Below are 24,670 nucleotides of genomic sequence, written 5' to 3'. Positions count from 1 at the left end.
GTTTTTTCTTCTGGAGCACAATTATGATGCTTTTCTCACGTCAACAATGTAAAAGTCAAATAAAATGCAACATGACCGTTCAGACTGCACACTATCTGCAGACTGAAAACTATTCGATATGATTTATTAGGCCTGTCGCAACAAGCAAGAAATCAGCTAATCACAAAATAAATTAAACTGATCAATAATTTCTATTTGCATAATTTATCATTTTTCTCTTTCTACCAAAAACTGGATGACAAAAGTCTCAATTAACTCTTATTTTGAAGGACAATTTTGTTTACATAGACTTTGTAATTAATTTTATTTGTTGTTTATTTTGGATATTTAAAATGTCTTCCAGCTCTAGTGCTAACTGTTCACTAGAATTTACAGTTTATTAATCTTTGAGAATGTGTTCTTGCTTTGTTATGCCATTATATGACTGGAAAATTGTGTCAAAACAACATTATTGTTCATCGCAATAAGTTCTGGGACGATTTATTGTCCAGAAAAGTTTGTTATTGTGACAGGCCGACAATTTAGTTCCTCAAATCTGATTTTTATAGGTGAAAATATCGGATTTGGGTTGCATTCCCCTGCTTTAGGTTCTCCGATATCATAGGTTGTGGTTATTGGTGAGGATATGTGATAAAGTTTAAGAGGTGTGAATACTTTCTAAGTTTTCTGTTGTCGTTTCCATGGTAACCTGAGCGGTGACCGTGGCTTTCGATGATTATTCAATCATAGCTGCCTAATGAGTTGTGTAAGTTTTAATCAAATTGAAGATGCTTAGAGAGTTTTGTTCAGAGTGAAGATGGAGACGTTTCTGACTGATTGCAACGTTTTGCTGTTTGATGGCTGGTTTCTGGCTGTTTGTTCAGATGCTTGGTTTTCTGATCATTTCACCACCCAACATGGGAAAAGCTGCCTTTCGTGTTCACACTGTTCATGTTTGATTAAAATCATGGCTGAACATCTTCACACGTTCTGCTTGCGTGATGCTGCTGATTATTTATTTACAGGTTTGCTAAAACAGCAACTGTCCCAGCAGAGGAAAGTCAGCCGCCTCATGTCTGCTTTCAGCAGGAGGAAGAAGATGCTTTTATGAAAATATTTTCTTTAAACATCAAACCAAGAGTAATATTTGCACTCAGTTCACTGCTTGTCTGTATTTTGTGGAAATGTATCTGCTCACATTACATGAATTTAACTATTTGTATCATTTGTACACTTACATACAAAAAAAAATTTGCAATATTTTGATGAAGCCCCTCAGAGAAAAAAAATGTCAGGATGATAAGTCATTTTTTTCACCGTATTACTGATATAACTGTCATAGCTGAAATGAATTGAAAATGTTGCTTATTTTGACTAAAATTTGATTAATGAATCACAGACCGCACAATTAACTCACTTAAAAATGATTTTTTAATAATTATATTGTAAATAACCTGGGTAGAAAACATCTGGAACGTATAATCAGGTCCGAGTAAGAAGAAAATTTCCCCAATCAGCTGTAATCAATGTATTTATGTTTCACCTGTAAACGACCCAGAGCAGCGCTGCAGTCGCTCGTGTGTGTGTGTGTGTGTGTGTGAGTCATTATGTCACCGCTGATCTCTCCAGGCAGGTTCACATCTGGTTTGTTCCCTCGGTGTTTCCTGAAAATGGGTCAGCCAGGACCGGGGAAGATGGAGAGCGATGCTGAGCAGCACAGCTGGTCCCGGGTCGCTGCACACAGACACATCTGGGAAATCAATCGTCCTGAACGCTGAGCGACAGATCCACATTCAGGCGCCGTGTGTGTGTGTGTGTGTGTGTGTGTTCGGAGCTGAATGCTTAATAGGAAGCAGAATCCATTATTGCTTACTCACCTTCAGGATTACGTCTTCATAATCGCCTCGCTCAGCCGCCTAACTTAATTAATTTGACTCTTCTTGAATTTGCATATAGACTAAACTGTGCATCAATATTTACATCCCCTTATGTGTCAAACTGCAGGTACAGGGGCCGAATCTGGCCCGCCGCAGCTTCCTATGCGGCCCTCTGGACTCCAGAGATTAACATGAACAGAGCCTTCTAGACAACTGTGTGCTTAAACATTATTTTATCAAATTAAAATAGTCCCTCCTGTTGCTCATGGTTACACAGTGGAAGTTTACACAAAGTCAACAGATCCCCGTATTTTTTCCCGCTAATGCATGATTGTGAGTTTGTTAGGGCAACACTAACAAAATTATAAAAAAATTAATAACACGAGAATAAAGTTATAAAATTACAAGAATTTAGTAATAATATAAAAGGAATTAAGTCAAAAAATACAAAAATAAAGTTCAAATAATGAGAATAAAGTCATAATTTTTCTAGAATAAAGTCAAAATAATTAGGTACAGCCCTAATACTCCGTTGTAGTTTATTGGAAATTTTTCGCACAAATGGTCAAAATATTGAGTAAAAGTGATACCAACTCCCAACAGTAGGGGGCAGTATTTCTGACTAGTACTCAACAGCTGCCTTAGCTTTACTTACTGTCAACTTGTAGCCCATTAATAATAAAAAGTCACATTTACCGTCATAAATGAACACAAATGCTTCTAAATTAGTACCGCAAACACATCGATTTTTATTGAAAAAGATTGCAAAAACAAAAAAATCTCAGAGGGACTGACAAATTTTTCGAATTTACTTCATTTTTATATTTTAACAGTTTGTTAATGAGTTTTATCAATACATTCTGGCATAACCGGCCCTTTAAAAGCATTTATTGCTTTAATTTGTCCCAAAATGAGAGTTTGCGTTAAGCAATGCGCAGCGCCCTCTTCCCTGTCGCGACTCTGCAGACATGTGTTTCCGTATTTATAGCGGCTCGTCCAGGAAGTGACAGATGGCTCTTCCTCACAGCTTTTCCTTTGCATGCCTGACAGAAAACACGTTGCTGCTGCTGCTGCTGGGAAAACACAGGAAGCAGAGCATGCAGCACAACCAAACAAACCAAACACAAACACTCAGGTTTATTTTAGACATAAGATGGACTGGAAGCTCATTTTGCAAAGAAATAAAGAGCTTAGGTGAATCAGTGAGTCCCTGGTGAGCGGATGTGGAGTATTTTTGGTTTTCTTTTAATAACTGATGGTTTAGAGGAGATTTGCTGTTGGCAGACCGGTGCATCTCTGACGCTGGTTGTGATGTAAAAGCCTCCGTGGGTCCTGAATGAGCGATCCAGCATCTTTTAGCAGCAGAAACTCACTGCAGGGTTGCCAGCTTGGACGGGTTTCCACAGAATCGGGCTGTTAAAATTTACATGGCTTTTCAAAATCGTTTGGCGGGTTTTTAGAAAGTATTGATTGGAAAATTCTGTTGAAATAGTATGACAGAGTATTAGAGCCACACAAATAAAAAATGTAAAAAATCCGAGTTTAGAATCATAATATGAGAATAAAGTTGTAATCTTAGGAGAATAAAGTCAAAACAGTGAATGAAGAAAGTCGTAATATTATGAGAATAAAGTTGTACAAGTCAAAATAATGCATCAATAAATTTGAAGTATTGTGAGAAAAAAGTTGTATGAGAATGAAATCAAAATAATCTGTGAAGTCGTAATATTACGAGAATAAAATTATAAAATTACCATTTTATTCCGATAATATTACGACATTGTCTAAATGTCATAATTGGACGACACCGCAGGGCATTCTGGGTAAATACAATCAAAGCTAATGTGCTAGCCACGTGCTAGCAGGAGAAATGGCTCCTGGTCTTTATCCAAAGACTAAAGAGAAATCTACAAGCGCTAAAATCTGAAGCCTCCATTTTGTTTCCATCTGGTGAAGAAGGAAGTTGAGCTCAGTTCATTATTGGGTTGGTTTTTTTGGAGTTTCTGTTGTGGTTGGGCTGGCAGCCTTAAATAACAAGCAACAGGTTAATTAGTGAATGTTTCTGTTTTTACAGCTTCAGGTCTTTTCTCTGTTAAAGCACTCAGAGGCCGGACCTTCTCCGTTCCTTTTAAGATAAGACGAGCAATTAATGAGAGGCGAGTTCCAGAGCAGCAATTACTGAGCATCATTCAGTCTGGGCGCAGCTCGCCCTCAGCAACATGGCTGCTTATGTGATGATGCTCTCCTAATGTCATCTACTTCCAGGAACCGTGTAACATGTGGTAACAAATTTGTTTTCTGCGTATCGGGTGAAGGAGGCAAACAAAGTCTGGAGTAAAATGCTTATTATAAACCGCTCAAAATATGCAGTAAGCCAAGCTAACATGCTTTAGCTACATGGTTTTGGTTTTACATCAAGTCTTACAGAAAAATTCCTGTTTCTTTAACTTTTCCACATTGTCACCATGAACTTCTATGGAGCTAAATTGGTGCCCAGACGTTTGTTGAAACCTGGAGATTGAAAAGAAGTTTTTTAAAATTTTTATTTTCAGTCTACAGTTTTTTCGAAACTTTTATTTCAGTTTCAAATCTTTTTTTTAAGTTTGTAAACTATAAAATCTCTTCAGTAATGTAACAAACCTTCCGCTGTGTAAAATTAAAACGGAAAGTGAGATAAGTGTGTCTGGATTCTTTGAACATAAATTATATTCACATATTCAGAATCTGATTAAACTGATTCTCAAAACTGTCTGAACTCGTTTCCTTTCCCTCCTTCTCCTTAGCTTCCTGTCTTTTCCCCCCCAACGCTCCTGAAACCCAAACGAATCTCCCAAACAACCTTCAGCGGGTCTGACGTCGGCGCACGGCAGACGCGTTCATGTGAGTAGGTCGTGTCGTCCCCAGGAGGGAAACAAGACGGGCGCAAAGCATGATGGGAAACAGACGGAGAGAGAGAAGGTGGCACAGCAAGACGACGGCTGATTTACCACAACAAGCATCTCAAATTAAAGTCATGGTCAGACAGCAGCTGCTTTTTTCAAAAACCTTCTAAAAACACCAAAATAACCTGAACTGATCAGGAACTGTGAGCAGATGGAGATTATACACTGAAAAACATTTCTGTTGGAATAAAAGGCCATAAATCTGCAGCTACACTCGAAACATGAAAATGTTGAAGGCAGAAAGCAAAACTCTGGAGTCACAAACCTGCCCTGATGAGACGCATCAGAAAAAAACTGCAGTCATCTTTATTATTTTCTGATTTTTATGCAGGAAGAACAAACAATTAGCTGCATTTTAAACAAAATTTCATACTAAATATTTAGTTTAAAGCCAAATAATTAGCATGCTAACTAAGCTCAAAGCTAAATATTTACTAACAACATATCTAGTTAGCAAGCTAAATATTTAACTACATATTTAGTTTGAATCTAAATGTTATTTATATTTAACTAAATATGTAGTTAAATATTTAGTTAGCTGGCAAACTATATATTTAGTAACCTAAATATTCAGTACATAGCTAAATAAGCTAGGTTCTTTAGCAAGCTAAATATGTTGCTTATTGACTACATATTTAGCCTGCTAACTAAATACACTGCTCAAAAAAATAAAGGGAACACTTAAACAGGTGTTTAACACTTAAAGTGTTCCCTTTATTTTTTTGAGCAGTATACTTAATTTGAAGCTAACTCTTTAGTTCAGAGCTAAATATTTAGCTTGCTAACAAACTATTTAGCTCTGAACTAAATACTGAGCTAAATATTTAGCTGGTTGTCATGGAAAAATACTATTTCCAAGCACTGTTCAGGTAAAATCACTCAGTCAGGTTTATTCATATATTGTTCACAATACAGAGAAGCTTGTAGGACAATCAGTAATGAATCAGGTCTGGATGAAAAGCTGCCAGGCAGAGAAACACATGAGTTTTATACAAAGGGTTAAAGGATCCAAAGCCTGGGAAACAGACTGGTTCCCATGCAGCTGTGAAAAACAACGTCCAACCTTGTACATGTAACCCAAATAGTTTTAACTTGGTGGGAATATACAGAACTTAGAATAAACATATAGCAATACAACTAGCAGGTGGAACCTTATCGTAATTTTTCCACATCATTTCAATATCACAACAATTATTAATAATGAGATTAAAAAAGTAACATATTTCCAGATGAAATAAAATCCATCCATCATATTTCCAGATGAAATAAAATGTTAAATTAAAACATAAAATGCATATTTAGAACATGCAGAAAGGACAGGCATTTGTTTTTGTGGAACAGACATTTCTGTAATTTGCAAAGCAGGACACGACATAGCAGGACATATCAATGACTACCACTACTTAAAGACAAAAAAAAGAAACATTACACAGAAACCTCCTCATCGCTGGAGGACAAAAAGTCCAAGTCATCAGAATCATCACTCATGTCTGGGAACAAGTCAGATGTTTGGATAAGGTTGTGGAATCACCATTGGTGAGTGGGCAGCTAAAGGCATGTGTGAGCAAACAGCAATTTACCTGTTCTGAGCAACATACTTAGCATAGCGGTACCACAAATTCAAGGAGTAAGGAGTGGAGTGTTTAAGTTGTAAGTCAAGAGTAGACAGACATTTCATATCTCGCAGTTCATGTGGAGGAAATTTTCCACCTTATCAGAGGGAAACAAACAAGGAAAAACAGCCAACAAAAATGTCTGTAATTGGAAGAAAATGAAGGCGTGATCACCGTCATGATGAACTTTCTTTTCTTTGTTTCTCTCAGGAACTCTTAATATTTATTTTAATCTTCTCTCCCCACTTCGACCACTCGCCAGAGGATCAGCAATAGTTCTTTGGTTGGGGAGCCTTTCGATGTACAAAACAACCAATGTTTGTTGATGTGTTTGTCCCTTTCATATTCCTTTGTGTCGTCTCTTTTCTTTTACCAAAAATTAAATTAGTCGTCTTTCTTCCACATCATGGTGAAGTTGGGACTTCCACACCTGGACACTTTAATGATCCAGTGGCGTTTAGAGAAATGTCCTCCTGATTGCTGCAAACTGGATACAATCTTCTGGGTTTCTTTACAAAACTTTTCAGTTTGAATAATGAACTGATTCCCTGTAACCATTTTGAATTCGTCTGTGATTGGATTGATTATATTCCCGTAAATTAATTGGATGTTTTCCTGCCTTGTATTTGTTGTGACTCGGCGCCACATAAACTAACTGAACCGATTTGAATTAGATCCAACAGGCTGATGTTGACATCTACCTGAACCAGCAAATGAAGCTTTATCTGCAATATTTCCCACCTTTAATCAAAATCATGTTGCGCTTGGTGTGATTTGGCTCAGTCACAATGATTTTAGCTGATAACGAGGAGGCTGATGGCAGAAACGGCGCGGCGGGGCGCCTCAACATCAGCCTGAGGAACCTCATGAAGGCAGCATGAAAACACAATTATCAGATTCCCTGAACTGTCCTGGGCTAATCAGCGGAGCAGCAAGCGGCTCCCATCGCTTTGTGGCGCCTCAGATTGACGGCTGGGATTAAAATCAGCCTTAAGAAAACATTATGAAGACGGGGAATGCTAATGTAGCATGTTCCTTCATTTACTCGTGTTAGAAAAAAAACATAAGAACACCTTTCAAAAAGTATTCATACCCATTCATTTTTGTTTTTGAACATTTTATTCTTCTAGTAACTTCACTTATGTTACTAATTTATGTAACTAATTTATGTTACTTGTGCAAAACTGTGAAGTACAGGATGCAGTTTGTAAAGTTACACAGTTAAAAATTAACAGCAATATCTTGGCTTATTTATTTAGCCCAAAATAAGAGGTAAAGTTTCAAGCTAAATGTTTAGTTTCAAACTATCTTACCTTGCTAACTAAATATTTACCTTGTATTTTATAAAGCCAAGTGATCTAGATTTTGAACTATACTTAAACTAAATATTTTGTTTGTAGGCTAAATATTTGGCCTTGCTAACTAAATATTTAGTATCAATCTAAATATTTTGCTCAAGCCGAACCTGAGCTAAATATTTACCGTATTTTCCGCACAATAAGGCGCACCTAAAAATCTTCAATTTTCTCAAAAGCCGACAGTGCGCCTTATAATCCAGTGCGCCTTATATATGGACCGATATCGAGTCCAGATCTTCGTCTAACTGAGAATCAGTGACAAGACCTACAAATTGCTGTTCGCAGACAAACCAATCTGAGTTTATTTTGCTCAGAATGGACAAAAGTCAACATTTCCCAAAGTAAACGCCTGAAGAGGTGTGAATACTTTTCCAAGCAGATTTATGCGAAGCAGCAAGATGGCTGAACGTTTGGTCATCGGCTGCTGCATGAATAAAACACGCGGCTGTGTCTGAGTGGATGAGGGAAAGCAGCAATTAGAGGACAAATGTTGATAAAGTGTGCAGCGATGCTATCAGAGAGAAAAGCTGAGCTGTAATTATGATGAAAGTTATCGGCCGTGTGTCTGTCAGAGCCGCCGCTCCCCATGTTATCATCGCAGCAGTCAGGGGAACGAATCCGAGCAGGGCAGAAATGAGTCTCACAGCAGACAATACTTCTGATTACCTTCATCACGCCGCTCTCTTCCAGAGAAGGCGACGCTCGCCGCCGCGCAGGGGGAGACGGCGTGTTCAGGTCGCATTCAGTTTGCTGCTAGGCAACCCGGCTGCAGATCCACGGCGCCACAGTTTTCACCCTTCACCTTATCGATGCTGTTTCACGAGGCTTAAACGAGACATAAAAATCACTTTTCACATGTTTTTATATTCCATTTGAGTTTCTATTGACTCTAAAAACAGCCAAACACTTAAAAAAACAGATCTAGTTTTTCTTGGCAGTAAATTATTTCTTTATGGTGTCTGGAAGATGAGCCGTTTCAAAAACCTCTCAAATGTCCAGTCACAATTGACGGGCACTGCACAGTTACCTAGCAACCTGTTAGTTATGCAAGAGGAACTCCAGCACATTTGGTCAGCTGGCTTTACCATGACAAGTATTACAGACATACTAACAAAAAAAACAAAACTTATAATATTAAAGTTGAAATAACACAAGAACAGTCATAATATTATGAAAATAAAGTCACAGTAGCAGAATTTTATTAACGTATTATATCGACTTTATTCACATATTAAGATTTTTCTCATACAAATATTGTTGTAATATGACTATTCTCATAATGCTATAACTTCCTGTATACTGTGCAAGTGACTCGTAGTACTCGTACGAGTCACTATGTGACTTTATTCTCGTAATTCCTTTTTTTGTCAACTTGGCACTAATACTCTGTCATACAGTACAATGGCTGCTGGAAAAGAGAAAGTGTTTTGTTGTTGTCTTATCCAGAAACCACTTGGTGCATTCTTGTTGGTTTTACAGGAGGCTCCACTTCTGCTTTTCAAAGATGTAAGATTGTATAACTGTGCATCTGTTTGCAGCCATTTTCAAGTGTGCGTTGGAGGGGGCGTGGCCGACAGCAGCTTATTTGGATTTAAGGTGACAGGACGCCCTAAAACACCTCAAAATAAGCAGAATGATTTTGTGCAAAAAAATTTTATGAACATGCTTTGTATAGACCATTGATCTATCCCAACGTGTTTAAAGAAGCATACTAGGTCACAATTAAGTTTTTCCTGGTGGTTGTCCGAACTCCAGCACCCGTTCTAGCATTTCTTTCGACTTTAACGCCGGTTTTCCTCAGTTTGTTCAGACCTGTGGTAGTTGCGCTGAGACTCCGGTGGCAGCGCTCAAAAAGACCAAAGTACTTTAAGAATGATTAAAGTTTAAACTGCTTCCTGTTGGGCTGCAAACCAGCTTTTAAAAACAAGCTCACCCTCTGGGGAATCCAATCAAACGAAGCGCCAGCAGCGTTGCGTAACGAGCTGAAAACAGAAATATTGTGACTGAATCACGGGGATGTGAAGCTAAAAAGCAGAGGGGGTCACTTCAGCAGAAGCTGCTGTGGTTTTTATTTCCATTCTGCTCTCTGCAGGATTCTCAGGTTGCATTTTTCTGGCCTCCTGGGATCCGAATGTACGGCCAGATCGAAAACAGATTGCAGTAGGTGGAGTTGCATCTCTTTCCAAACTCTTCTTCTCATGTAACTGGCAGCCTGGACAACTTATGCAATCAATAAGTGAAAGGTTCTGTTCTCATTGTTCTCCAGTACTGGAGAAAAAACCAGGCAGAATATTATATAACACACAGCATGATGCACACTGGACTTTGTCACAAAGTTGTCATTATGGATGTTTTTACCTCACAGATTTGCTCTTTTTTGTCAAATTTAAAGGTTTTATATCAACAAACATTTTAAATCCAAACCATCCCAAACACGTGAGAAAACAGTAATTCTCTCCGTGTTAAATCATGAATTAAATGTGATTAACTTTATTTTTGTTGCGTTTAAGTAGTAATCTGATAACAGACCTGAAACAGCAACACATCAGAGTCTGATCTAATCATCTATTGTGCAGCTAAATACTAAATCAAATTTTTTTTTGCAGATAAACTTTATAAATTGGTTTCTAAGAGTCAATTAAGAACCAATTTATACAGCGTAAATGTTAATTTGTTTAGTTCTGCAACATTTGACCAAAAATCAAATCAGTTATGGCCATAAAAGTCTCCAATAACACAGGAAACACTCAATGGAATCGTGACTTTAGCAAAAAATCCTGAAGGAACTTATCGTGATCTTAAGCCTTTTTAAGAAGACATGAAGGTTTTGCAGTGGCCTAGTCAAAGTCCAGACATAATCCTGACTGAGATGATGTGGAATTAAGCTCCAGAGTGATGTGACAGAGCCGTCACACCAGGAGACGTTCAACCTGTCACTGGCTTTAGGAGGTGATTACTTACCCACATGACAACCAGATCATTTAGCTTTTCCCCATTTAATAAATAAATCATCAAACTTCACTCTGAACTTCCTCAAGTTAATATGAAAAAAACTATTTAATTTAATGAACAAATGAAGACATTTGATTCGCTGAGGAAGACGGTTTGATTTAGGAAGCTGTTCTTCTTCATGAACATTACATCCCTCATTTTAGCTCCACTTTCAAAACAACTAAAAAGCTTTAGGAAATATGAGATAATTACACCAATAAACTCGCTGCTCTGACAAGGAGGAAATTGGGACTTGGGATTAAAGCTTTTAGGGCAATTTTCAAGCATGTCTGGTTGGTTTTCAGCTGTGGACGCTTGCTGCCGTTTAAACCTCTGCAGGCTCCATGTGTCTGGTGAGAGACGCGCTGCTCTGCAGATGAGACATTCTTCTAAAAAATGATTATTTTTTTGTTTGTTTTTGAAGTGTTCAGGAAAATAGTTTGGTTTCACTTCCCAATATGTGAGCTAATTAACTCCTTGAATCATTTCATTTTACACAAAAGCAAAGCAAAAATTGTTACATTTTTTCCCTCTGAATCTAACATTTGATTCAGAGCAATAAAAAAAATAATATTTAGAACATGTTGGCCTAAATATGTTGAAATTTTCATATTAACATAAAACTATCAGTTTGTGATACCTAGAAATTCTAAATTACTTCAATAATTATGTATCTTTGTTGTATGTTTTAGCCTGATTAAAAATTAAAAAATTACTAAAATTGTATCGTTCTTTGTTTGCAGTTTGAGGGCCACAAAAGGCCCTCGGGCACTTTGGACACCTTGATGCCAGACTCGTGTTGAGGGTAGGTAACAGTAGACTAGAGTTTCTAAACAAAACGCATTAAATCAAAAGTTGCTGAGGCTGACAATAAGCATAAAAACATCTGGATGGAGGCAAACTGCCGACAGGTTTTCATGAGCCGTTAAACCCGAGACATCTGTTGAATCAAGCTAACGTGATCGGCGCCTGAGTTCCTGTTTACTATGTTAGCTAGAGCTAACGCCATTAGCAGAAGCTAACGCTAAATCAAAACAAATTGGAATATAATTATGGATATTTAATGAGACAACCCACCATTCTGATATATTTGAGAAATATTTTGACCCCGGCGCTTACCGTAAATAGCTTGAATTAGCTCTTCACTGCTAACGGACTCGGTCTGCGTTAGCATTTCCTAGCCGCAGCAGCACAAACACGGACTGTTTCAACCGATTCTTCATCTGTTTGGTCCTTATTTTCATTCCTCTCGTCAGTTCTACATTCTAAACGCGCTCCAGTTCAAATTCAAAGAACTAAACGTTACTTATTTCACAAAAATTACTGTTGTGGCTGGACCGAGCGCTGTAGCGCCTAGCATACGATAATCTACCCAGAATGCATCGCAGCATAAGCAACATGGCGCTGTTATTTTCGAGATGTGTTCATTCTTATTGTAGCATTTTCTGGATCCAACATTTTGGCATTAATGTGCAGGTTTACTGTTGTCATGTTTTATTCAACCTGTGAATAAAAAAGTTTCTGTGCTGCTAGATAATCTAATTGTTATTAAACTACAAAAATGACCGAATTGATACAGATCAGGATCATTTGAAGAGGGTTTTTTTTTTAAATACATTTTGGTGTCAAAAACAGCAAAATTGCTCTGTAAATGTTATAAATTTTAAATTAAAAAACTTTTAAATTTTTGATTAATTTTTGTTGTGCTGCTTACGGAGGATTAATCCTGCTTTTAATCATCTGAAAATGTATTAATTTGACTTATTTACATTTGTGTGAGGCGTTGTTTGCCTTTGTTTTATTAACAACAAAGCTTCCTGCTGTTGAAGGTTTTTCTCCTCCTGTTTCTTCTCAGTAATTAACTGGCTGCACTATGGCTTTGAAAATAACTATTTCTTTGGGATTCTTTTAAGCACAGACTTTGTTTTCACCTCTGCCAGGAATTATAAACATTTATTTAATCTAATCAAAGTGAATTAATCAAAGTGTCTTTATCAGTCCACCTATATTATAAATGTGTTTGCTTTGATGATGTGTTGGAACTAAGCTGAGCTGAATTAATTCTATTAAATAATGCGCGCTAGCTTGTATTTTCACAATTAAATGAGCCACATTTTCTTCTTTTTATGCAGCTTTGACTAAAATAAGTCGTCACTTCATTTCCTCTTCTATCACCAAAACAAAGCGCTCAGATTGGCACATTTAGCCGCATGAAAACGTCCTCCACGCTGCTGGGTTTGCAGAGCATCTCATCTTTTTTCATGATGCATTATCTTGACAGCGAGTGGAAGCTCTCTCAGCAGGCCTCCTGCTCGCTTCCTCAAATCATCTTTGCTCCGCCGTTTTTATTTTTTAACGACAGAACATGCAGTCATATCCTGTCACTAGCCGTGCTGTTTAAGTGAGATTACCCTGGCAACAGAAGCTCGTGTGTTTACACCAGATGCAATAAAAATATATAATGAAAAACATTTGACACTGCGAGGAACTTGTTGTAATCATCACTTCAACAACACGGTGAAACTTCCAGGCTGTTTTAATTTGTCTTTTCTTTCAGGATGAGTCAAAAACCTGCAGAAATACGTCTGAATGTTTTCGCCTCATGTTTATTTCCAGACACATCCGAGTCCGTCTCCTTCTCTGCGCCGCAGGGCTGCAAGGTTCGGAAGAAACTCAAAATGTTGTGGCATCAATGCAGATTAGAGCTGCAACTAAAGATTATTTCAGTAATCGCTTGCAAACTAAATATTTAGCTTGCTTATTAAATATTACTAAATACTTAGTATTTAGTAAACTTATCCAGCTTTCTAACTAAAAATGTAGTTAGTAAGCTAAATATTAAGTTAAATGTTTAGTTTGTAAACTAATCATTTAGCTTTATAATTAAATGTTTAAACTAAATATTTAGTTTACTTGCAAAATATTTCATAAGTATATCTAGTTTTTTAACTAAAAATGTATGGTTATCAAGTAAAATATTTAGTTTGTAAACATATTAAATTAATATGTAAATACTTAATTAGCTTGTTAATTAAATATTTAATTTACTTAAATGTTTGCTAACAGTTAGACTAAACCACGTTAAATATTTAGTTTGAAACTGTGACATGTATAAGTGAATGAATACCACTATTTTCCTTTGCACTCAGCTTTCTATGAATGTTTAGTTTGAAAACTAAAAATGTAGTTAGCAAGCCAGATATCTCGTTCACACTAAAAATATTTTATTTACTAAATATTTAGTAAATGTATATATCTTGGTAGCTAAAAACAGCTTGTAAACTAAATATTTAGCTTGCTAATGAAATATTTAGTTTGAATCTGACATATATAAGTGAATGTCACCATTTTTTCTTCCACTCAACATTCTATGAATGCAGCATTTAACTTTTTTTAAATATCCACAAAAAACTAAATCTGAACAAAGGCCAATTCTCAGCATGATGCAGCCTCTGCCATGTTTTACCACAGGTTTCTTTATGGTTCATATTTATAGAACATATTCTACTACATGGCTATTAGAGATTTTAGCCTAATTGTTTTATTTGAAACTAAATGTAACTAAATGTTTTGTAACTCCACACCTTAATCTAGACATATTTGTCATATTATGATAAATGGAGAAAAAAAGCATTTTAATTAAATAATTTCCCATTTTTTGAAAGTTGCCAACACATTTCTACAGAGATTTAAGATCAATGGAGGTCAAATGCAAAGACCAGCAGGGAAGAAAACACCTGAAGCTGTTTTTAGCTAACCCCCTACTTGACTGTTTTCTCAATAATATAAAATCTATATTTCTCAGCAGGAGCAGTACATGCGCCTCAGACTAATCAGAAAAGTGACTGCAGGGTGGTCACCCAACATGGCCGCTCTGGACGCATCGATTGGGTGTTTCAGACCGCATGGCTAGCTGCGAAATGTCAGAGCTATTAGGGAAGGCAGCCTGAACCCGGCGTTCTCAAAGAAACAACATCCTGCTCGCTTTGTTTCTATTTATAAACTCAAAATAATTAATTTTCTGAGGTAAATCATAAGGAGAACATTTTCCTGTCCGTCCAGTCAGAAAACGGATCGGACGTCTGTCTTCTCACTGTACATCTTGTTCCTGTTACTGGTGACAGAAACTCATTACTGCAGATTGAAAGTAAAGACACTTTGATTAAGGCGGATGCTAGCGTAGCAGCTTTAATAATATCTGGGTAATCTATACCAGAATCCAGCAGGGAGCCGGGCTGCTCACAAGCACAGCAAGAAGATAATTGGTTTTAATTACTAGATTTTGTTCTCCTCCATATTATTGTGTTGCATCACATCTGCTCTGAATTTCCTCATCGTTCATTTTTAGTCTATGTTCTGTTATTATTTTAGTCTTTAGTTTCATTCTGAAGTTCAGTTCGGGCTCCTTCTTCTTTTAACGTCATACAGTTGAATGAGTTCAGTTTCAGCTGCTCTCTGTTCAGCAGCTCCATTATAATAATGGGAGGACAAACATACTTAGTTTTTTAACTAAATACTTAGTTTAAAGCTAAGTATTTAATTAAAAAACTAAATACCCAATTTAGAGCAAAAATATTTAGAAAACCAAATACTGAGCTCCAAACAAAAATATTTAGCGAGATAAGCTAAGTATTTAGTCCACAAACTAAATATTTAGCTTGCTAGATGACAAGCTAAAATATTTAGCTTGCTTGCTAAATATGTAGTTTACAAATACTAAATACATTTAGTTAACAAGATAAATATTTAGATTGCTAGCTAAATATGTGGTTTGTAAACTAACCACATATTATATTTAAATATTTAGCTTGCTAGTTAGTAAGCTAAATATCCAGTTTAAGCCAAATATTATTTAGCCTGATCATTTATTTGGTTCTCTTGTAACTAAATAAGCTAAATAATTGCTGTTTTTTGTCCAGCTTATGTCTTAATTTACATTTGTTGGCGTAGCAACAGCAAGAAGATTGCAGGTTACAATCCCAGCTGTGGATCTTCCTGCCTGGACTTTTCCTTTTGCTGATTTTACATCCTCACGTTAATTTGAACGAATGTCAAGAGTTTCTGAAGCGATCTCAAGCTGCCATGTGAACACAGCAGCTCGTCTTCAGGCTCTGCATCGTTTTGAAGTTTCTCTGCAGCATCACAGCTTGCTGATACGGCAGAACGTTGGTGGAGTCTCTCCTCAGGCTCCGGGCGTGAAGACACTGAAGCATGGCGGATGGCAGATGTTAGTGGGTGGCACACGCAGGTCTCATGACGGCACATGTTCAGGCTCCAAAACATGCAGGGAGAATTTCATTTCTGAACCGTGTGAAACGGAGGAAACAAGAGGACTGGAACGAAACGGTCCTGGATGACGGGAGAAATGCGAATTCAAGCAGCAAAACAGAAATTAGAGGCAAAACCTCAGATAAACATCTATGGATTTTATGTGATGGACCATCTGGTTGATTATTTCATCTATACATCCATTGTTTATCCTTACAGAGCTGGGAAAATATTTTTCACATTTCAAATAAAAATAGAAAAAACATAAACTTGTATTCTACCCCTCTACTTTGATACACTTGAATAAAAGTATATTTGTCCCCCTTTAATCCATTTAGATGAAGAAAGATATTATTAAAGGGGCAGTATTATGTGTTTTCCAGGCACATAGTGACATTTTATAACACAAGAAAGCAACTGTTACCTTCAGCTGTTATAAAAATGATATACATATCAAATATGACTTAAAAGAAATTTTAATTCCCGATTTAACGCATTGAAATGTAAAAACTCCTCTTTCTGAAGCTCCGCCTCCAGAAACTCACCCCAACATGGGATTGCAATCTATTAACTCTTTAACATTTTTACCAGCGTTGCTCTGAGCTGCAGCTCCTATAATGAGCTCAGCAGCTGTTTGCTAATTGCTGCTGGCTAGTCCGAAGGAGATGAGAGGGGGAGGAGGTACACCTTGAAGGCGGGGCTAGGTCCACCCAGGCATTTTGAACAGCTGAATGTAAAATACATAAAATACTGCTCCTTTAAAGAAACAATAATTGCTCATCTTCTGTAATTAATATTAAATAGATCCTGTATTAAATACTGGTTTAGTTGTTATATGTATGGTAAGTGTGGATAAGGAGGGGAATATTGTTAAGTTTATTCTTCCACCCACTCTAGTATGTAAAGCAAAAATTTTGACATTATGTTACATGCTGTAAATATTATTTATTATTCATTGTTATTATTCTGTAAAAAAAACCCCTTTTGTTCATATTTAAAAAATAAACAATAGATTTTAAATTAAATCTTAGTTCGTCTTTATGTGGGAAACTCTTCAGTAGGTTATGATTTATAATTCGGGGTTTTATGGTGGGCCATCTTCCTGCTCCATAAACTATTTTTCTTTGTGCTGGAGACAAAAACGCCCTCTGCAGCACAAAGAGCAGCATATTTCTGCAGCACAAAATTACAACAAAACATAGAACATCGAGTCCTCGCCCGGCAGAGAATACGTGGGACACCGTTTCTAAAACAAGACCCCGAATCTCACAGCTCCTCTAAATTAAGAAGAAAAACAGAGAAAGAGAGAGAGGTTTCCACAGCAACCGTGGCAGACGACCACGCTCTGTCTGAGAGTTTATACGCCTCAACATTTTTCTTACATGCCACAAGAAAGAAAAAACTGCAATCTGGAAGGCGCCAACGCAGATGTAGGCTAAACATAGCTGCATTAAACCGAAGAGGATTTGATGCATGTAGAGTTTTACCACAAAAACACGATTCCCTCGTTACAAATCCGCCACGCCGTTCATTGAGTTTACAACTTTTCCTTACAAAACCAGTCAGCTGTTTTCCAAAAAGAAGTATGAATAGAAGAAATGAAATTAAAACTCTACAGCCCAGCTAGCATTAATGAAGTGATTCATTCATCTGTAGGTGCAGAAGCAGGAAACTGGGTGACGCAGGAGGATTAATATTGGACTCCCTGCGGTGCCAAAATAGGCAGAGAAGATGTGCAACGTGTGGGCGAAGATGATCAAAACTTCTGTTTCTATCAATACCAACACAAGCTTGGTGCATTTTTAGAAAGTCTGGGGAGATTATGAGTTTAAAATAGAAATACTTTGCTGCTACTAGCAACAAGGAGGGGAAAAACTGAGGACAAAAAAGTTAAATAAAATGGATGAAAACATGAAAATGCTGCCAAGAAGAATGAAGATGAGAGCTTTTTCAAGAGATTCACCTAAAACAATCCTCAAAATGGACAAAGCGGAAGATGAAGTAATGCTTCACAAATAATCCTTGGGCTTCATCAAAAAGATGTTGCAAAAGAAATTCAAGAAAAAAACTTCAAAAATCAAATTAAATTAAAACATGTTGCTTCCTTTAAACAAGAATGGCTACACACTTTGCACTGATCCAGAAAAAACCTTAGAATAAATTTATCTTTTGTTGCAATTATAAAATAAACAATATGTTTTAATTTAAATAATTTGTTCATTTATTTTGTTGAGGAAATTCTAGGAAAGATCTGCCTTTAAATAAATGTTTGTTTTAACCTTAAATGATGAACATGTTGAGAAGAAGAGAAGTAAAACAGTCAACTTTATATGGAGGATGTAACTTTTACTTTGGTAGTCCACTTCCGGTTTTATGCAAATGAATTTACACATTAGCTAGCTCTGACTCTGAGATAATATCTAGCTTCCAACTTAATATTTAACTTGTTGATTAAATATTCATTTTGGAGCTAAATACTAGCTAGTTTTAAATATTTAAATATTTGTAGGCTAAATATTTAGCTTGCAACCACGTTTTAAGCTTTTTTTTTAATTGGAGCTAAATATTTATATGGCCAGTTAAATATGTAGCTTGGTAGCTTTATAAATTAATGGAAGAAAGACAGTAAAAATATAACTTTGAAAAATAAACACCCCTTTTTTCTGCTAATGGGCTACAAACACCAAAATAAATTTCAGATATTTTGTTTTAGCAAACATTCAAATTTTGGAGATCAGAAATATTCTTTCTTTCTAGAAAATTTCTGAGATGAATTTCAAAATTTCAGAAATTCTCAGATTTCCCACTTTTGAAACTCTGAAATTATTATTTTTTCTACAAAAGTTCTCAGATCAATCTCAAAGTTTCTGAGTTTTTTGGCAGAAATGTTCTCATTTTTCTTTCAGCACTAGCTAATACACCATCATACATATCACTTTAAAATTAACTTACATTTTACATTATTTAGTGGCCTTACTGTTAAACCTACATTATTTAATCCAAACTGTTTTTGCTTTTACAGATGTCACATAGCAGATAATGGTTTCTTTTCCATTTTTAACTCATCCGCCGGAAGCCTCCCAGTCACCCCGTGTTGCCCTCACCAGCGGCCGGCAGCTGACAGCGGGGATTTAACGGCCGGTCCCACGGAGACAGCTGCTTCCACAGGAATCCCACTCTCCTGTACCACCAGCCGCAGGCTTAACGTCCAGCTTTCTCCGTTGCTGCTGGGCAGCAATTAGGTTTTAGCTGGCAGTCTTTTAAAAGCTGCGGTTAAGAAATAATCCAGCAGTAGCGGCAGCGGTTCCGGTCACTTCCGCCCAATCAGAGGAACGTGACTCTGGCGTTACCTGACATGGCGACCCTGTTGTCGCAGGTGACAATCTTGACACATAACTGGCGGTGAAATAAAATCCCCTGAGTTGTGAAACCTGCTGTATCATTTTTGGCTCCACATGAGCAGAATATTGCCACCAGGCTGCTGTAGATAGCGAGAGGCAGAGATTTCACAAAGGACACAAACATGGAGTGTCATGGCTGACCTTTCTTTTCTCTGCCACTGTCTGAACCCATTAGCTTTGCTCGGCGGTAGACACACCGGCGCTTCCTCTACCGCTCTCTAAACCCGCCATAACTTCTTCTATCTACCGTTTTTAATCTTACACTGTAAATAATTAACAGCAATAATTTGGGTTATTTAGATTATAAAATTGGAAATAAATGGCAGTTCATTTTTCAACTTAATATTTTCACTGTTTTTACTCTTTTCAAACAATTTAGTTAGCTAGCTAAATGGTTCGCTTGTCAATTAAACAGTTGCAAGCTACTTATTTAGCTTCAAACTAGTTAGCAAGCCAAAAATTTAGTTTGACTTTAAATATTTATTCCAGGGCTAAATATCTAACTAGCTATGTGCTAAATATTTAGCCAACATGCAAATTCAGTTGCCGATAACCGGAAGTCGAGTACCAAAATAAAAGCTCTTTTCCAAATTTCTATACAACTTCTGTTTTCACGTTGCTCATTTTTTGTGAAACATTTCAGCTTAAATTAAAAGATGAGACATCAGCAGTGATGCATCACCAATGAAGGATTCATAGTTGGCTCAGCTTTTATGTTAATAGTTCACTTCCGCTTGTCAGCACGAATTATATTAGCTCAATATTTAGCTCTGAGCTAGCTAAAGTGGAGAAAAATATATTAACGTCAACCATATTTAGCTCTGCGATAGCTAAATATTTAGTTGGTAAATTAGCTCTACCTAGCCGAGCTAAATATCTTTCTTACTAAATATTTATGGAGCTAAATATTTAAAATGGAGCAAAAATATTTAGTTGGCTAACAAAATACTTAGCTTGCTAATTAAATGTTTACATTGAAATTGTGACATTTATAAATGAATAACATAGTCAAAATGTGACTGAAAAATGTATCCCTTTTTTTGCTCTTGACAGGCTAAATAGCCCAAATTACTGTACTGCTGTTATTTTTTGACTGTGTATCTTTACGAACGGTACCCTATAGCTCCTTCTTTGTGGTACATTAGCTGACAGGCAGCAGAAAGAGGGAAGGTTGACGATGAGGGCTTCCAACCCCGGCGCCATATTCTGTTCGTCCTTGAACCTCTTTGCGGTTAGAGGACAGCAGATAACTCTTATCTACAGATGTGCTAATTGGTCTTCGGCGCCATTACACCAGTCTGGAGGCTCGGTGGCGGAACAGACGAGGAGCCAACGCCTTGGGAAATCACATGTGATCCACGCTGACCTTCATCTAATGGGACGGGGACTTCACAAGGCTTGGCTGAGACTTTGCAGAGGGAAAAAAAGAAAGTCAGTATTTGCAAACATGTCTCAGAAATGCCCAGAAGCAATAGGATATGGTGCATAAATTTATTTCAACATATATTAACATTTTGTTTCTACCTTTTTTAAGGACACAGCCTGTACATTTTTATACAAATAGATTCTAAAACTAATTTGAGGGCAGAAAAATTGTCCAACACTGGATCAGGATACAGAGGATAAAGGATAGCCTGACCAGATCTCAAATTAAATTATTTTTATGATTTCCTGCAATAACAGTCCATCAGAAATAATAGTACACATGTCAACTAATGATAGTCATTTGTTACAAAATGGTATTGATGAAAGCAAAACCAAAACACTGCCTATTATGTTCACCGGGTCAGATATATTAGTATTACAAAATACCTTTAGGTTTTAATGCTGTTTATTGTTGCACTAAAGTAATACACCCCTTATAAAATAATTGTTTAGACAAAGTTTAAGATTTTGTAATGGCAGCGAATGAAATTGTATCCCAGCTGACAAGCAAACACTGTAAGATCTCAGGGAAAGGCGGAGGACCCCGAGCCCAAAGGTAACATCCAACATGGCTGCCACACACACACAGCGTAGTGAAACTCTACCTTAGCTCCTCTGAGTCTGAATTTTACCCTCCCATATTTTTGGTGAAAATGTTTCTTAAAATTTCAAAGCATGAATGGAGACAAATACATTGTTATCGTCTTAGTAATGCTAACTGTAGTTAGCGCCACCACTATTAGCAAATCCCGAATATTTTTCCGACTTGAGAACTGTGTTGTGCTCCATTTGTAGACAGAAATCGGAAATATTTCTTAATACAATTAGATTTTTCTTATAATTTTACAACTTTCTTCAGGTAGCATTGCATCATATTCTCATAATATTATGGCTTTGTACTTGTGATTAAAAGAATAAAATCTCTTAAATTGGGCCTAATTCTCTTTCGTACAATATAACTTGTGTCAATATGTGTGAAAATAAAAAATAAAAAGTAGATGAACTGAAATCAAAACCAGAACAGTATGGTAGTGAAACTAACAGAAGACGCTACACCGTTATAGATCAACCATCTAGATGTTTTGATCGATGATTGTAGGTTTTGCTACATAGACTATGAACTGGAAACGCCTTCACTGCTGTAGAAAATGTTCAGCTACATTGAACTACCTGATTATATGGTGCAAATATCAACCTATGAGTCATAATTTTCTCTAACAGTATTTACTAATAAAAAAAGACGTTGTGCTTTTAAAACTTTTAGACACACCGAAGATTTCTCCTTTTTCATCCAGAGTGCGACATCTCTGTGTTTTGTAGCGTCTTGCAGAACGAGTCGCTGAGAGTCATTGAAAAGTGCCAGCTGCGTCCTCCAGCCTCCACACGAGTTTCCATCAGTGATTAAACAGGAAGTTTTCCACTGAAGAGTCCTGAGTTGATTCTTAGCGCTGAGAGTCCGTCTCTCGAGTCTAGACACCGTCATCAAGACACGTCTCATCCAAGCTGCTACATTGAGGGTTTTAGTTGTTATCTTTTTTAGTAATTCTTTCCCTTGGATAAATCTGGTTTTATGCACTGGAGGACAACAGGAAGTCTCAGTAAAAATCTAATTAATATGTTCTTTCTTACTTGTTTACCCAAATTACTCACGTTAAATTTCCAATATTTTGTCACATCAGAACCACAAACTTCAGTGTAGATTTTATGTGAAAGATTGGGTGGTGGCAGCATCATGCTGCAAAGATCCTTTTCTTTCTCAAAACAAACAAAAACAAAATCTCTAAAAGTGCAAACCTAGGAGGTTTATTCGAGTTAGTGCTGGGCAATTAATCAGTTTCATCAAATTTTTGGTTTTTCAAGTTTTAATTGTTGGAAAATTGACAATTGCATCGTTATTCTGCTAATATAACATTATTAAACTAAAACTCTCATAGTTTAATAATTCATTGCACAGAAGGGATGATTGAAATAATAGAGATAATAGATGATAAGATTATTGATCTCCGAAGTGGGTTAAGTGTTTTTGTCACAGAATAATAAAAAATTTAATAAAATCAAAATTAGATAAATAAATAAAAGCCACTTGTCATTTGCATAAATTAAGTAAAAATAAAATAGATTAAAATGAGATTTTATTTTTTATTCCAAGTTGCCCAGTCCTACTTTGAGTTCACATAAAATCTCAAAGTTTGCAGCTATAAAGTGACGAAATCTGACTTTACTGTTACATTTTACTGCAGATAAGCAAGCAGTGAAGTTCTGGAACATGGAGTGAAGCTAACTTTAGCGTAATTAGCACCACCACAAAGCGTTTGGGCTGGAAATGTCCGACTGGCAGAACGAGGAGCGCCGCCGCCTGCATGGCTTCTCTGCTCAGGATCAGTCTTTGGTCACAAATCAACCCCAGAAGGAATTGAGTTTCATTGACAGGCTGTCCGAGAGTTCGCCGCTGATTGATGGCGTCCATTTCCCCCAGCGTGGGTTTGGATCCTGAGCTTCTCCTTTAACGTTTCAGTACCTTTCTTGTTGCACCGTGTCTCTGTGGAAGCCATTAAAGGGGGCCCTTTATGCAAAATTCACCTTTTACATGTTTTTATACTTCCATTTGGGTTTCTACTGCTTTTAGAAAAACAGAACAAGATCTTTAAAAAAAAATCAAATAGCCGTTTTTCTGGCAATAAGTTCAGGTTTTTTAGTGTTTCAAAAACCTCCTGATTGTTAAGTCACATTGAAGGGCACTACACCGTTACCAAGCAACCCCAGTCGAGCCCCGTTACCTAGCAACAGCTGCCGAGTCCCAGCACGTTTGCTTAGCTGGTTTTACTGCTGTAAAAGTGTTTAGTTGTTGACTTAACATCCAGAAACCACTTGCTGTATTCTTGTTGGTTGTGCAGGAGGCTCCACTTCTGCTTTTCAAAGATGTACTGTTGTATAATTGCGGATCTGTTTGCAGCCATTTTCACGTGAGTGTAAACGTTGAGTTAGAGGCATGGCCAGCAGCAGCTTATTGGGATTTAAAGTGACAAAACACACTTAGGGATCTCATTCTGACTAAAATCTCATTATCCAAAAATGATTTTGTGCAAAAATAAAAAAGTAATAAACATGTTTTGTATAGGCCATATATTTATCCTAACCTGTCCAAGGAAGCATAATAGGTCACCTTTAACGCCTCTACTCTACAACGGCCGTTTAGATAAGACAAAAAGGAGTACATTTCCACCAAGAAACTCAGAAATTTAGAGTTGTATCTCAGAAATTTTCTAGAAGAAACTTGGAAATTTTAGAGTTTGGAAATGAGAAAATTTGTAAAACAACAAAAACATTAGATTAATCTGAGATATTTTAATCAAAAAACTTGGAAATTTCCAAGTTTCACAAGTCAAAAAATGTAAGTTTTATAAGTTCAAAACTCAGATCAGCTGCAATTTTTTCTTGAAAGTTTCTGAGGTTCATTTCAAGATTTCACAGTTTTTTTCTATCATATTTTAAATTTTTGAAACTCACAAATTTTCAAGATTTATCTACAAAATTTATGATATCAATGCCAAACATTCTAAAAAAATGGAAGTTTTGAGGTCCAAAAGTGAAAAATTTTGCTAGAAAAAAAACTTGAAATTTTCTAGGAGAAAGATAAAAATGTCTGAGAATGAAAAGTTGACAATTTGCAGCTTTTGGGGAAAATTTTTTTTTTGTTGTTGCACATTTTCAACTTTTGGAGCTCACAAAATGTCAATTTGTTCTACAATATTTATGAAATTATTCTCAAAATTTCTGAGTTCTTGCCAGAATTTTAGTCTTTTATTTATTTACTTA

The 24,670-nt window shown here is 36.6% G+C and overlaps 2 long non-coding RNA genes across 2 annotated transcripts; both read right to left on the bottom strand.

Moving 5' to 3' along the window:
• Positions 1-292: 292 nt before the first annotated feature.
• LOC114151880 (uncharacterized) lies at positions 293-19,748 on the bottom strand. Its single transcript, XR_003597037.1, has 3 exons — positions 19,133-19,748; positions 8,436-8,594; positions 293-1,713 (listed from the first exon to the last, which is right to left on the bottom strand). It is a non-coding gene; the product is annotated as an uncharacterized LOC114151880 (long non-coding RNA).
• LOC114151879 (uncharacterized) lies at positions 9,819-12,183 on the bottom strand. Its single transcript, XR_003597036.1, has 2 exons — positions 11,880-12,183; positions 9,819-10,037 (listed from the first exon to the last, which is right to left on the bottom strand). It is a non-coding gene; the product is annotated as an uncharacterized LOC114151879 (long non-coding RNA).
• Positions 19,749-24,670: the final 4,922 nt, after the last annotated feature.

Source organism: Xiphophorus couchianus, chromosome 2, assembly GCF_001444195.1.
Source record: "Xiphophorus couchianus chromosome 2, X_couchianus-1.0, whole genome shotgun sequence".
NCBI lineage: Eukaryota > Metazoa > Chordata > Actinopteri > Cyprinodontiformes > Poeciliidae > Xiphophorus > Xiphophorus couchianus.
The sequence above is the reverse complement of the archived record's forward strand: the minus strand, read 5'-3'. Positions and strand labels throughout refer to the sequence as shown.